The sequence below is a fragment of the Ranitomeya imitator genome, chromosome 4 (genome assembly GCF_032444005.1).
Source record: "Ranitomeya imitator isolate aRanImi1 chromosome 4, aRanImi1.pri, whole genome shotgun sequence".
NCBI classification, from domain to species: domain Eukaryota; kingdom Metazoa; phylum Chordata; class Amphibia; order Anura; family Dendrobatidae; genus Ranitomeya; species Ranitomeya imitator.
Window position 1 is genome coordinate 666,447,122 of NC_091285.1, and position 15,681 is coordinate 666,462,802.

Genomic DNA, 15,681 nt, shown 5'->3' on the forward strand with positions numbered 1-15,681 from the left:
CTATGCATAATCTGAAAAAGATTAACCGTGGCTCCTCTGCAGTATACACCCCTGGACGGCGTCGGCCTTCTCCAGTTTTTGCTTAGTGTTGCATAGGAGGCACACCTAAGATTTTTTACTCCGTTTTTTTCCGACGGATTACAGATGAAGAAAAGTGGGTCTTCTGTGAGACTCCCGGCATGGCTCCTTCCTCGGCCCCCTATTACGGGGTGCCCGGTTGAAGTCGAGATGGCTATTCCCTATGTCGCTCCTTCCCCAGTCCCTCGGGTGCTGGTTCGAAGTCGAGAACCCCCCTGCTTCCCCAATTCCTTTTGGTTTCTGGGTTGAGGTCGAGACGAGGATGAAGCCCCCTGAAGGTCATAGCAGCACCCTCCCTAATCCCCCTCTGGGGGCAATAGGTTGAGACGCCTCAGGTAGGGCTTGTACAGGCAGCACTCTGCAGCTCCCAGCAATGGGCTAGCACACTGTGCCTGCATCCAGGGACCCCCAGCCCAGCTGCGGGCTCCTGTCGGGGCCGGGGGGAGTGTAGGTAGGCATGGCACAATAGAGACACAGGGCTCCCTGCGCCCCTGTCTCTGCGACAGCACCAGCTCTATACTGCCACAGGGGGACCCCTTACAGGGCCCCCCTTTCCGCTTATAGCCCCACCGCTATCCTGACTTTAAATCTGGGGGGGGAGGGGTCCGGTTCAGATCCGACCTCCGCCTGGACTTCCGTGCCGGCCTGGAGCCTTTCTGGGCATCAAGCATCTAATTTAGGCCGCAGCTTTGGCCTAGCTGTAGCTGCCGCCTCTTCTCCGCCCCCCGGCCCGCCCCCCCCGGATGACAAATATGACACTCTACAGCAGAGGTGTCAAACTGCATTCCTCGAGGGCTGCAAACAGGTCATGTTTTCAGGATTTCCTTAGTATTGCACAGGTGATGGAATCATTCTGTGCAGGTGATTAAATTTTCACCTGTGCAACACAAGGAAATCCTGAAAACATGACCTGTTTGCAGCCCTCGAGGAATGCAGTTTGACACCTCTGCTCTACAGTGTCACAGATGGGGCGGATCGAGACAGAAAGGGCGCCTTTTTCCTCAGCTCTCCGCCCCTTCTCCCCCTGCCTCTTCTCCTCGGCTGCCATTTCTACTGCAGCAAGGATTAACCCTGCATCTCCCGGTCTGCAGGACCAGGCCAGCCAGTCTCCGGGGGGCACAGGACTGTGGTTCTTCGGCGCTGAAACTAGGAGCAAACTGGTGGGGTAAGATCACAGCTGGGTTGTTTTACTCGGCTGTGAATCCATATTCCCTATAAGGCTCCCCTGTAAGGTGCTCTGCATAGCTACCCCTGTAAGGTGCTCTGCATAACCAGCCCTTTTGCACTCTGTGCACTATGCCGGGCTCAAGGTCCAAGAGAACCAGGCAGGACTGCTTTTATGCATTCTGCACAGCCTGCGGGACCGCTCTTCCCAGTGGCAGCACGTACCAGCACTGCCAGGACTGCACTCAGACTACTGTGTCAGAGCCCCAAGAGGCCCCTGCCAATGCTTCAGTGTCTAATGCCACGCCGGAATGGGTCACTCAGATGTCGCAATCTATGACACAGTCTATAGATAACCTAACCTCCACATTGCTTCAGGCTCTGCAGAGTCATGCCTCGGCTATGACCGCTACCCAGCAAAGGGAGAGCTTGACTCAGGGACAGGACGACCCTGGCACATCCACGTCTAGGTCAGGACGCAAGCGGACCCACAGGTCACGTTCATCTGTGTCATCTCATAGCACACGGTCATCCCCTTCTAGGGAGAGAAACCCTAGTTCTAGGTCATCTAGACTGTCCCCTTCCAGGGGCAGACAATGCACATCTCCGCAATCCCCGACCAGAGAAGGCCTCCGCCCCAACTCACCCAGCAAGGGACGCCTCAGTGATACACTGGATTCGGAAGGCATCTGTGACTCTGACTCAGACAAGGAAACGGAGGGGTCCCTGATCCCAATCCCTCCTAGCAATACAGCGCTAGTTGAGGACTTAATCTCTTACATCCATCGGGTGCTGAACATTTCTGATCCGCCACCAGAGGCCCCAGAACACAAGATTTCCTTCAAACGACCTCTGAAGCCGCCTAAGGTTTTCTCTAACCACCCAGAGTTTCAGGCGATCCTTAAAAAGCAGCTCTCACAGCCTGAGAAAAAATTAGCTAATCGCAAATATCTGGAGGCGAGGTACCCCTTCCCACAGAAGGATACCAAGGAATGGACAGACCCACCCGAAGTGGACCCCCCAGTCTCTAGACTAGCAGCACAGACCCTCCTTTCACTGCCAGATAGCTCAACCCTTAGGGATGCAGCAGGCCGGCAGGTAGAACGCATGGCTCGTTCAATTTTTGAGGCTGCAGTGGCATCCCTGGCTCCTGTGTTCGGTTCAGTTTGGGCTGCCAAGACCATTCAGGCCTGGGCCAAAAATTTACAAGCTGGCCCCCAAGCATCCGCTCCAGAGCTGTCGGACCAAGCAGTTCAAATAGCAGTCGTAGCAGATTACATGCTTCATAAAGCTCTGGATTCAGCAAGGGGTGTAGCGGGGATAGCATCAAACACCATCACAATTCGGCGTATTCTCTGGCTACGGGAATGGAAAGCGGACGCAGCCTCAAAGAAGTCCCTCAGGCACCTCCCCTACCTCAGTGGGCGACTTTTTGGTGAACAGTTGGACACAATGATATCCACCGCCACCGGGGGTAAGAGTACCTCTCTTCCCCAACTGAAACCTAAACGCACTTACAAGAAGCGTAACCAAACTCAATTCCGATCCTTTCGGAATTCTTCGGACTGGTCCGTCTCGCGTCCAGCACAAAATCGTAACCGTTCCCCACGCAGGGACAACTCATGGTCGACGCAAAGGTCGGACAAGACCTGGCAGTCAAAAGCAGCCCAGTCTAAGCCCAGAGGAGGAAAAGCTCAGACTTTCTCCTCATCATGACTCACGAACTCCGGAAGACACCACACCCGTAGGCGGCCGACTTTTGCTCTTTCATCAAGTCTGGCTGCCTATTACAGAAGACAGATGGATCAGGGAACTAGTGTCTTCCGGATACAAGATAGAGTTCACCTCCAACCCACCGGACCGATTCTTCCTTTCTGTCCCCCCAAAACCACCGGCCAAGGCTCGTGCCTTCCGACAAGCGGTCTCCTCGCTATTTCATGCAGGAGTCATAGTACCGGTCCCCATGGCCAAGCGCTTCCGAGGGTTCTACTCCAATCTATTCATAGTCCCCAAGAAAGGAGGCAGTGTGCGGCCCATATTGGACCTAAAACAACTCAACAAATATGTACGGGTCCGTCACTTCTGCATGGAGTCTCTTTGGTCCATCATTGCGTCCATGGAGAAGGGAGAATATCTCGCCTCCATAGACATACAAGACGCATACCTGCATAAACCAATTGCACCTGCCCATCAGAGGTTTCTCAGGTTCGCAATCGACTAGGACCACTACCAGTTCATGGCTCTCCCGTTCGGACTCGCCACGGCTCCCAGAGTGTTTACCAAAGTCATGGCAGCCACCATGGACGTCCTGCACTCCAGAAGCATAGTAGTCGTTCCATACTTGGATGATCTACTCATCAAGGCTCCCACCTTCAAGGACTGCGAGCTCAGCGTCTCAATTACAATCGACACTGAGTCGCATGGGCTGGTTATTCAACTTACAAAAGTCATCACCAACCCCGTGTCAGTCTCTGACCTTCCTGGGAATACTATTCAACACCTCCAGGGGTCTAGTGCTCCTTCCCAAGGACAAGGCACTGGCTCTCCGCCTAGGAGATCGCACCCTCCTCCGCAAACCCCCTCGATCTCTCCAGTTTGCCATGAGAGTCCTCGGCAGGATGGGGGCAGCAATAGAAGCCGTCCCATTTGCCCAGTTTCGCCTCTCCAACTAGCCATCCTCAAGTCCTGGGACAAAACCCTTTCTCTCTTGACAAGGAGTTCCGGCTAACATCAACCAAGAGGTCCCTTCACTGGTGGCTCAAGCCAACCTCGCTAGCAAAGGGGAAATCCTTTCTCACAGGTCAATGGAAGGTTCTGACCACTGATGCGGGCCTGACGGGTTGGGGTGCAGTGCACCTACACCACAGGGCATAGAGCAAGTGGTCCCCAGTGGAAGCGACCATGCCCATCAACATCCTGGAAATTCGTGCCATCCTCCTGGCATTGAGGGCCTCTCACATCAGAATACAGTCGGACAATGCCACGGCTGTGGTATATGTGAATCACCAAGGGGGGACCCGCATTGCCCAGGCGATGTGAGTAGTGTCACATATCCTCCACTGGGCAGAGGACACAGGGTCGGTTCTCTCGGCGGTCCACATTCCAGGTGTGGACAACTGGGAAGCAGACTTCCTCAGCTGACAAGGAATAGACTCGGGAGAGTGGTCTCTCCATCCCAAAATTTTTCGCCAGATTTGCCATCGCTGGGGGACCTCGGATGTGGACCTAATGGCATCCCACTTTAATGCCAAGGTCTCCAACTTCATGGCCAGAACACACGATCCGTGGTCGCTCAGAGCAGACGCTCTGGTTCAGGACTGGACCCAGTTCCAGCTTCTGTACATTTTTCCACCTCTCCCCCTGATATCCAGGGTGGTGAGGAAGATCAAGCAAGAGGGAGTTCCAACCATCCTAATCGCACCGGACTGGCCCAGACGTACATGGTACGCCGACATCGTACAACTTACAGTAGACGCCCCCTGGCGTCTCCCCGACCGCCCCGATCTATCACAAGGCCCGTTCCACCACCAGAACTCAGGGGCTCTCAATTTGACGGCATGGCCCTTGAGACCTGGGTTCTAACCCAGGCAGGGCTCTCGCCGGACATCATTGGAACCATGATCAGGGCACGGAAGCCAGCCTCTGCCAAGATCTATTACTGTACCTGGAAAGCTTTCTTTACCTGGTGCGAATCTCGTGGCCAGACCCCACTCCCTTATTCCTTACCCAAAGTACTTGGTTTTCTCCAATCGGGTCTGGAGGCCAGGCTGTCCCTGGGCTCGCTTAAGAGCCAGGTGTCAGCCCTCTCAGGGCTTTTTCAAAGGCGCATTGCTACCAAGCCGAAAGTAAGGACTTTTCTTCAGGGGGTTTCCAGATTGGTTCCCCCCTACAGACGACCACTAGAAACGTGGGACCTCAACCTGGTCCTGACAGCATTGCAGGACCCACCTTTCGAACCCCTTAAGGAGGTCCCGCTCCGCCTTCTATCCCAGAATGTGGTTTTCCTGGTGGCAATCACCTCGCTACACAGGGTGTCTGAACTGACAACACTCTCCGGCAGACGGCCCTTCCTGATTTTTCACCAGGACAAGGTAGTTCTCCGTACGGTCCCATCCTTCCTTCCGAAGGTTGTGTCCCACTTCCACCTCAATCAGGAAATTTCACTGCCATCCTTTTGTCTGGTCCCGGTTCATAGAGTGGAGAAGGCTCTGCATACGCTTGACCTTGTCAGGGCATTGCGTATATGTGTCTAGGACTGCGTCCTTCCGGAGGTCTGATTCTCTTTTCCTTCTTCCGGAAGGCGGCCACAAGGGTCTGCCAGTTTCCAAAGCTACCCTTGCCAGGTGGATCAAATCTACCATACAAGACGCCTACCGCCTTAAGAATTCTCCTCTTCCAGCCGGTATTACAGCACACTCTACATGGGCGGTAGGGGCCTCCTGGGCCATTCGGCACCAGGCTTCGGCACAACAAGTGTGTAAGGCGGCCACCTGGACTAGCCTACACACGTTTACTAAACACTACAGGGTTCATACCCAGTCCTCAGCGGACGCGAGCCTGGGTAAATGTGTTCTGCAGGCGGCGGTGCCCCAAGTGTAGCAGCCTGTCTGCACAATATTTGTCCATTGCTTCCCACCCAGGGACTGCTTTGGGACGTCCCATGGTCCTGTGCCCCCCAATGAGACGACAGAGTAGAGGAGATTTTTGTGTACTCACCGTAAAACTTCTTTCTCTTAGCCTCTAATTGGGGGACACAGCTCCCACCCTGTTGCCCTTCCGGGCCGTTGTTACTGTCGAATTCTCCTATTGTTTGCTTGAGCTCGTACATAGTTGCCCTCTTATAGGCATGGTTATGTTATTCATGTCACGTTCCTCCTACTGCTTTTGCACAAAACTGGTGAAGGCTAATGCCGTCCAGGGGTGTATACTGCAGAGGAGGAACCACAGTTAATCTTTTTCAGATTATGCATAGTGTCGCCTCCTAGTGGACAGCAGCATAAAGGTACCGTCACATTTAGCGACGCTCCAGCAATATAGACAACGATCCGACCTAAACTAGATCGCTGGAGCGTCGCTGTTAGGTCGCTGTAGAGATGTCAAACACAGCAACTCCAGAACAATGCAGGAGCGATCCAGTGATGTACTTATCGTTCTCGCTGGTTGTTCGCTCCATGAAGAAACATTGCAGGCATCGTTGCTTTTGCTGTCAAACATGACGAATCACGCCGACCTGACGACCAAATAAAGTTCTGGACTTTCAGCTACGACCAGCGATGTCACAGCGGGATCCTGATCGCTGCTGCGTGTCAAACACAACGAGATCGCTATCCAGGACGCTGCAACGTCACGGATCATTGTCGTTCTCGTTGTAAAGTTGCTGAGTGTGAAGGTACCTTAACACCCATGGTTCTGTGTCCCCCAATTAGAGGCTAAGAGAAAGAGATTTTACGGTGAGTACACAAAAATCTCCTTTTAGGTGCTCAAGAGAATAGAAAAGTCTAACTTTAACAACCTCTCATTATATTGGAAGCCTCCATCCCTTGTAATAATCTAGTTGCCATCTTTTAAACTGACTCTAACTTCCCAATATCATGCATCCCATATTCTAGATGTAGCCCTACAAGTGATTTATAGAGGGCTAATAATTGAGATCACAGGATTTTAGCTTTTTATACACCCTAAAATTTTGCTTGCCTTTGCAGCTGCTGCCTGACATTGAGTATTGCTGCTTAGCTCATTGTAATCAGAATCCCCCGTCCTTCTCCTGTTCTGTAGTCTCAAGTATATTTCCACTTATTACATATGCAACAATAGGATTACTCTGACTGGTAAATTACTCTACATTATTATCTGCCATATGTTTGCCATGCAGACATCTTATGCAGATCATTCTGTAATATTATACAATCTCGCTCAGTTTTTATCCTATAAAGTATGGTGTCATCAGTAACAACTGCAACTTTACTCTCTATCCCATCCAAAATGTCAATAATAAGGAGATTAAAAAGAATTGGACCTAAGACAGATCCTTGTGGTCCCCATGGTTCCCGGTGTGGATTCTTGTGGTCTGCAAGGCTCCCGGTGTGGATCCTTGTAGTTCTCGCGGCTCCCAGTGTGGATCCTTGTGGTCCCCACAACTCCCAGTCACCACTTCTCCAACTGACTCATACAGCCCAGTAAAAGCTAAGCTGTTAAAAAAAAAATTATGAAACCTAATTGCAAAAATGAACCCAAAATATATACAGTTAATTTAAGAAAAATGCTTTAGTATTGCCAACACAGATGTAAAAAAAAAAATTGAATGTACTGTGCAAGGTCTCCAAATAAAATCTTACTTTGCAAATAAAAATTTTTAGTTTTGAAATAAAACCTAATTATTAAAAAAAAAATGAACCTTTATGGTCTGAGTCTCAGAATGGACAATAAATCCCCCATGTTATATAGGGTGTGAGTTTTCTCACTGTGATTTCCAGTGAGAACTTAGGAGGGAGGAGAAATACTACAGTGTCAGAAAAGCCTACGTAGACTTGGTTTTGAATGACTTCGAGTCCTTGAATTTTAAGCGAGGATCGATTAACAATCTGACAACAATTGAAATTGAGGGCATTAAGACTCTCAAAAATGATGTAAATTTGGTAATAAAATCTGCTGATAAGGGTGGAGGAGTGGTACTACAAGATTTGGATGCTTATGTCCGAGAGGCTAATAGGATTTTGTCAGATGAGGGGACTTATAATATTTCCAATAGGGCTGAATATGAGAATGCGATAATAAAATATAAGGAGTTAGTTAAAACAGCTGATGAAATGGGAATTCTGAATAAGAGCGAGAAAGAATTCCTTGGGGTAAAAAACCCAAAGATGGCAGTTTATTACCATCTCCCAAAGGTTCATAAGGATGAGTTTAACCCACCTGGACGACCGATCATAGCGGGGATTAACTCTTTAACATCAAATCTAGCAGCATTTGTGGACTCCTTTATGAATGAGTCTGTCAGAAATTTGGGTTCTTATCTCAGGGATTCTACCCACCTTATACAGGAATTGCAGGGACTTATATGGGGTGATGATTTTTTATTTATATCTATTGACGTGACTGGTTTATATTCTAATATTGACCACACTATTGGCCTTCAATGTTTTAAATTATACATCGATAGATTATCGAATGTGACCATGGCCCAAAGAGAGTTTCTGTTGAAAAGCATGACTTTTATTTTAGAGAACAATTTTTTTACATTCGGGGAGACTATTTATCACCAGATACGGGGGACTGCCATGGGGTCGAAGGCAGCGCCTACGTATGCTAACTTATTCATGGCTGCCTTTGAGTCCTGGTATGTCCTCCATTGTAAACATAAACAGAATCTGGTTCTATACAAACGTTTTATAGATGATATATTTATTATCTATAATAATGTAGATAATACGGTTTTTGATTTCCTTGATGCTATAAGGGATAATCATTGGGGTTTGGAGCTCACTCCCTGTGTGGATAGTAAAAGTGTCACCTTTTTAGACTTGAACATCTATATTGATGATGCCGGAGAGATCATGACCAAAAACCATTTTAAAAGAGTGGATGCCAATGGGTATGTTCACTATGAAAGTAACCATCATAGACCATGGCTTAGGAACATCCCAAGGAATCAGTATTATAGGATTAGAAAAAATTGTACTTCTGATACAGCATTTAGGGAACAAAGTAAAATTCTTAGGGAGAGATTTCAGGAAAAAGAATATCCGGTGAAGCTTGTTAAAAAGGCTTACAATTCCGTTAAGGGTTGTTCCCAAAATGAGCTTATACATCTTGACAAAAATAAGGGTGTTAGAGAAAACCTTTTTGAAACAAATTTTATTACTACTTTTTCGTCACAAAATGTACAAATACGGAATATATTAGAAAAACATTGGAGTGTGATCTTAAACGATCCGATCCTTAATAAGGTGGTTCCCATGAAACCAACAGTAACATTTAAAAGGGCTCCTACTATAAAAAATGTTTTGGCACCTAGTGTAGTTAAGATTTCCTCCTCTGGATGCACTTTAGTAGGTAAAGAATGGATTGGCTGTTACGGTTCTTACCGATGTAATGGACGTAGGTGTAAATGTTGTAGATCTATTAGTAACAATGTTGACAGCTTCACGTCGTTTGCAAAAAAAGGGAAGGCTTTTAATATCAATTTTAGAATGACGTGTCAGACAGATTACGTAATCTATTTGATTCAGTGCAACTGTGGTAAACAGTATGTGGGAAGAACTTCTCAACCTCTTCACAAACGTGTGAACTCCCATAGGTTTAATATTCTTAGAGGTTTTTCTGAACATGGATTGTCGCGACATTGTACCATAGTTCATCATGGGAATGTTAAATTATCTGTTACTCCCATTGATCATGTGCCTGTTAATACACCTAGGAGATTGGAGGTCCTGGGTAAAAAAGAAACATATTGGATATTTAAGTTGGGCACCTTAAGCCCTGGTGGATTGAATGAGGTTAGCGACCTCTTCTAGGTACCTATAAGTAATTAATATCATGAGTTTCATCTCACGGAGATTCTTCTGTGATGGATTTTCTTGATTGTAGGAGTTCCTCCGTGTGTCGTCGTGGGGAGAGACTATGGACCTCAGTGCTCCCCATTTTTCATGAACTCCGGTGGTTAACTGGTTTGAGGTGCTGCTTATTCCTTTGTAGTGTTTGTAGACCTCTAGATCATATGGGTTCATATCCGAAAAGAGTTGTGGAAATTGAGCATATGGGAACCCATTCTTTCCCTTACTTTTTTACTTTTTTACTTTATATTATGTGATGTTGTTACCTTATATGAGCCCTTTGTTTGTTTTGCCTTTATTATGGGTCAACATATGATAGCGTCTTGAATGGGTTTAACTGGTGGATCCAGGATAAATAGTTGCCCTCACCTAAGACCACCAGGTGGTGTAGTGGTATAAGACGGAGGTTTATTCTCTGGAGGATAGTTTTTAGGTTTCTTCATATGTGAGTTCTGATCCTGGTTGATCTAGATACCAGAAATGTTTATATATATTTGTTTTTATTATTTATTGATTAATATTTGTAGTTCTATAGATTGATTATTGTGTTTTATGTATTTTAATGTTTTGTAATTAATGTTATGGGTGTATTTATAAATTTTTGATTTAAAGTGGGCGTTCTCACCAGAAGTGATGTCGTAAGAAGGTGGGGTTTATACATGTTTGTATATATTTTTTTGATTGTATTTGTAGGTATATATACCTGTTTTTACTGATGAATCTTGATGCCCTGATGAAGTGGCCTGTTGGCCACGAAACGCGTAGGCTAATAAACAGAGTGTGTGTGTAACTCTGATACCTTTATTGTGGTCTGCGCGGCTTCTATTCTCCGGTTCTACTTCTCTCCATGTGGAGTGTCAGAAAAGGAAAGACACAAGAGGGCAAAATTTCCCATATTTCTTAGTCATGTAGATTTTATGAGGGTAAGGCCATAGATCTTGACAAAGATGCTAATTTTTTTTAATTGTCAGGGAGAGACTTGTCAGTCCACTAGAGCAGAATGGGAGAATCCCACCAGGGGCAGCGCTGGACTCCTTTCCTCTCTCCAGCTGGATCTTCAAGGTATATTGTGCTCTCTGGTATTTTCCACTTAAAATACCTAAGGCCATGTTCACACTATGCGGTTTTTACTGCGGAACCGCGGCGATTTTGCTGCTGCGGGTCCGCAGCTGTTTTCCATGCAGGGTACAGTACAATGTTACCCTATGGAAAACAGAAACCGCAGTGCACATGATGCGGAAAAACCCGAAAAAAAACGCGCAGAATTGCTGCGGAAAAAAAGAAGGACCATGTCACTTCTTTGTGCAGAATCGCAGCGATTCTGCACCCATAGAAATGCATTGATCTGCTTACTTCCCGCATGGGGCTGTGCCCACCATGCGGGAAGTAATGCGGATAATGTGCAGGTGGTACCCGGGGTGGAGGAGAGGAGACTCTCCTCCAAGCCCCGGGAACCATATTTGTATTAAAAAAAAAAGAATTAAAATAAAAAATCATGTTATACTCACCTCTGAAGTCTCAGCGCTGCACGCGGCCGTCCGGTCTCAGGTTTGCTATGCGACCAGGACCTTCGGTGACGTCGCGGTCACATGACTGTGACGTCACCGAAGGTCCTGGTCGCACAGCATCTTTGGAACCGGACCGCCGCCTGCAGCGCCCAGGAGATCCGGACATCAGAGGGTGAGTATATCATTATGATTTTATTATTTTTAACATTACTATTGATGCTGCATATTGCTGCATATGCAGCATCAATAGTAGGGGTAAATCCCGCAGCGGAACCCGCAGCGGAACCTGCAGGACAAACCGCGATAAATCTGCAGGGATAACCGCAGCGGGTTTGCCCTGCAGATTTATCAAATCCGCTGTGGGAGAACCCGCAGGATAAAAAGGAATGTGTGAATGTGGCCTAATACTTGTCTCGCAGATGTGCGACTGGGTACAGATAATATGTGACAATTTAGCAGGGGCAATAATCTTCATTACTCCGCTGTTGGAGTGTGTCAGCAAGGAAATAGATAGGGAGTACAAGTTTCACCATTCCACAATGTGCCAAGTTTTCGCAAAGTACCAAACATTAGCCACGTGCGTTATACATACATGACCACTAAGTACTTGACGCAGGAGGAGGTGATTTAATGAACAAAATGGGTTTGGATGGTAAGGGATGGATGTTAAGACAACTTCCCAAACAAAACATTTTGGCTGCTTTTACATTACGTTGCTGTCATTCGTAGGGCTTACAATGTCGGAGGAAATCCAGCCCTTGTTCAATTTTAGAAGAGTCAGCCTGTTTGCATTTTACGTTGACAGTCGTGTGTGCCTATCCATTATGATTGCACCAGGCAAACGAAAATCATGCTCAGACAACACACTTGTAGTAGGGAATGGCAGCACCTCCAAGGTGTCGAAGGAGAGGTCGGGCCAAATGTGGAGCTTGGACAACCAATAGTCAATAGGCACTGAAGAATAAGGAAGGACACTCTTAACGTCACTTAAGTAGTCTTTCACCATCTTGGTCAACTTCTCCCCTCTTCATAGTTACACCCACAGGTAACCCTTGCTGATGTGACGGTCTTATGAAAATGTGTAAGTTGGGGTACATCCCCCAAGTTGCACCTTGTGTGCGTGGCCCTTTCCTGTAATCCTTGTGCCTGAAAAAAAGCTGGTACCTCTGCCAGCAGCGTTGTCTCAGCATAATCTCTCTAACAAGTCTTCCACGACGGCTCTCTGGCATACATGCACTGCAAATGGCACGTCTGCCTCAGACATGAGAGAAGCAAATTTCTCATTGTACTGTGGGTCAAGAAAGGTCTACACCCAGTATTTCATGGTGGACAAAATGTGTTTCACGCAAGGGTTTTGGGAAAGGCATCTGGACATGAACTTTGCCATGTGTGGCAGACTACAGAGTCAAACATTCAGTGTCCTCACCAGGAAGAACACTAACCATCCTCTCCTCCTCATGATGCATAGCCTCCTCCTCATCAGACCATCTATGCTGGACAGGCGTGAAGGTGGGATTGGGAGTCCCATCTGTAGCGCAGACCAAAAACTCCTGTTCCGCCTCGTCCTATTCCTCGTCATAACCCAATGTGGCTTGAGAATATTGTGTGAGGTGGGGCGGTGTGGTATCAGCCACTGTAAAATCTTGCTCCATAGCCACCTGCTCGGCATTCAAAGCTTCCTCTTTGAGATTCTGCAGCGAATGTTTTAATTGACAGAGCAGTGGGATGGTTACACTGACAATAGCGTCATCAGCGCTCACCGTCTTGGTGCAGTACTCAAAGTTTTGAAGAACCGACAGTTATGTTTGGGGGCCCAACGTTACTCTGATGGGCATTGAGAAGTTGGAATTCAAAATTTTCTTCATAACCAGGATCCTTGTATCTTGTTGTAACACACTTTATGCATTTAATAGCCCTCTGTGTCTATACTTTTACACATATTGGTTGATAACTGGTTCATGCATCATTACATGAACACTTACATTATGGCTGGTCAAAACAATGAAAGCAATTGTTACCATTCACCTTTCGTCCCTCCCCATTTCCTCATAGATTGTAAGCTTGCGAGCAGGGCACTCGTTCCTCTTGGTATCTGTTGTTTATGTGATTTTTGTTAATCTGTAATGTCTTTTATTATCTGTACAAGTCCCCTCTAACATGTAAAGGGCTGCAAAATATGTTGGCGCTATAGAAATAAAACTTATTATTATTATTATTATTAAAGGTCAAAATACAGCGTGTGGCAGGTCACAAATCAGTCAGTGACGAGGCAAATTAAAGCACTGCTGCAGCAAAGCTAGCCTGAGAAGACTTTCAGAAATGTGCACTTATATGCCGTACCTTGGCAAGTAGGTTCAGCAAGTCAAGGTATGTTTTTTAAAAACACTATATAACCAAGTTCAGGACTGGGCAATGCATGGAACGTGTTTACCAGCTTGCCGAGCTTTAAAGCCGCCACCAAGTTACACCCATTATCGCACACAACCAGACTTGGTTGAAAGCTCAGCGGGGAGAGTCACTGATCAGTCTGTTCTTTTATCACCTTCAGCAGCTCGGTTGCGTTGCCAAGGCAGTGCTGCAGACATCCCAGCTGGGGAGTGATGGGGAGGCTACTTTCGGTGAGGATGAGGCTGAAACCCTGATGGAAATTGGACCCACTATTCTTGGTGTGGGTAAAATGTGTGATGTCCCAGCCTCTGACTCTGTTCCAGACTCCACCGTGTTCAGCCAGTGTGCCATAAGGGAAATGTAGCATACCTGTTCACAAGAACTTGTCCGCGTGTCTGTGGTAAAGTAGACCTTCCCTGTGATTGCGTTGGCTAGAGCACGTTTGATATTGTGTAACAAGACTGCTTATGTAATGCCTTGACGGCACACTGGGATAAATAGTGTTGGATGGTAATTGAGTACCGTGGGGCTGCCACCACCAAGAGGTCGTAGAAAAACTCAGTTCCCACAAGTCGAAACGGCAACATTTCCAATGCTACCAATCTGGCTATATGGGTGTTTAGCGTTTTGGCCTGTGGGTGGGTCGATATTCCTGCTTTCTGTTAAAGTCTAGGGTAGGGACAAGTGAACGCTGCGTTGGGACAATGAACTGGACGTGGTTGCTGACTGTTGTGTCTGTACAACTGCAGGTTTTGGGCAGGAGGCATCAGTACCTGCTTCATGGACATCAGATTGGGAAGGCCGTAAGTGTCTGCACTGCTGTGCTCGCTAGGCGTGCCACAGTGCCAGGTTGGATCAGTGGCCTCATCATCAACCACATCATCTTCCAATTCCTCAATCTGATCCTCCTTCTGAGTTGCGATTTTAGGCTGACCTGATGGCAACTGTGCGTCATGATTATCCTCCACCTCTTCAGACATGAATTGACCTTCCCCAACGTGGCTTTCTCCTGGCCGTGTGGGCTCAAATGTTTGGGCATCACTGCACTCAACCTCCTCATGACCCTCTGTAATGTTGCACGTTGAGAGGCCTGGCAAATTACAAGCGAACGTAAACAGTTCATCATAGTGGCCAGCTTTGGGTCATATGTCTACTGGGACTCTTGATGGGGTTAGGAAGGAGAACCAGGTTGAGGATTCAGAGGTCCAGCCCCTTGGTTACTGAGACTGGACCGTGTGGAAGACTTTGTGGTGCTGCTTGTCAACACACTGGAGCCTTTGTCTGCCATCCAACCCACATCATCCTAGCAATTGTCTACGTTCATCAGTGGTGTATCGCGCTGACCACATTTTCACGGGAAGCTTACAGCGGCTTCACCCACTATGACAGTTGTTCCCTTGGTATCCAGTGGCAAAAATGAACTGTGGAGCTTACAAAATGCAGGTTTCACAGCAGCTGCTGGCCCTCTGTGAACTGTCAGCAGGGGCTGCATAATGACGTGGCGGTGGACAAAGAACATAATTCAAATGGGCATGTTTTAGCTGGCATTGTAAAGGGATAGGGAATATGTATTTCACTTTCTGGCTAACTACAATGTTCAAAAAAAATAAAGGGAACACTAAAATACAACATCCTAGATATCTCTGAATGAAATATTCCATTTGCAAATTTTTATTCATTACATAGTGGAATGTGATCAGAACAATAAAACATAACAATTATCAATGTTAATCAAAAGGAATATCCCATGGAGGTCTGGATTTGGAATGTTACTCAAAATCAAAGTGGAAAATCAAATTACAGGCTAATCCAACTTCAGTGGAAATGCCTCATGACAAGGAAAAGATGCTCAGTATTGTGTGTGGCCTCTACATGCCTCTATGACCTCCCTACTTCACAATGCCTGGTCATGCTCCTGATGAGGCGGCGGATGGTCTCCTGAGGGATCTCCTCCCAGACCTGGACTAAAGCATCCAAACTACTGGATAGTC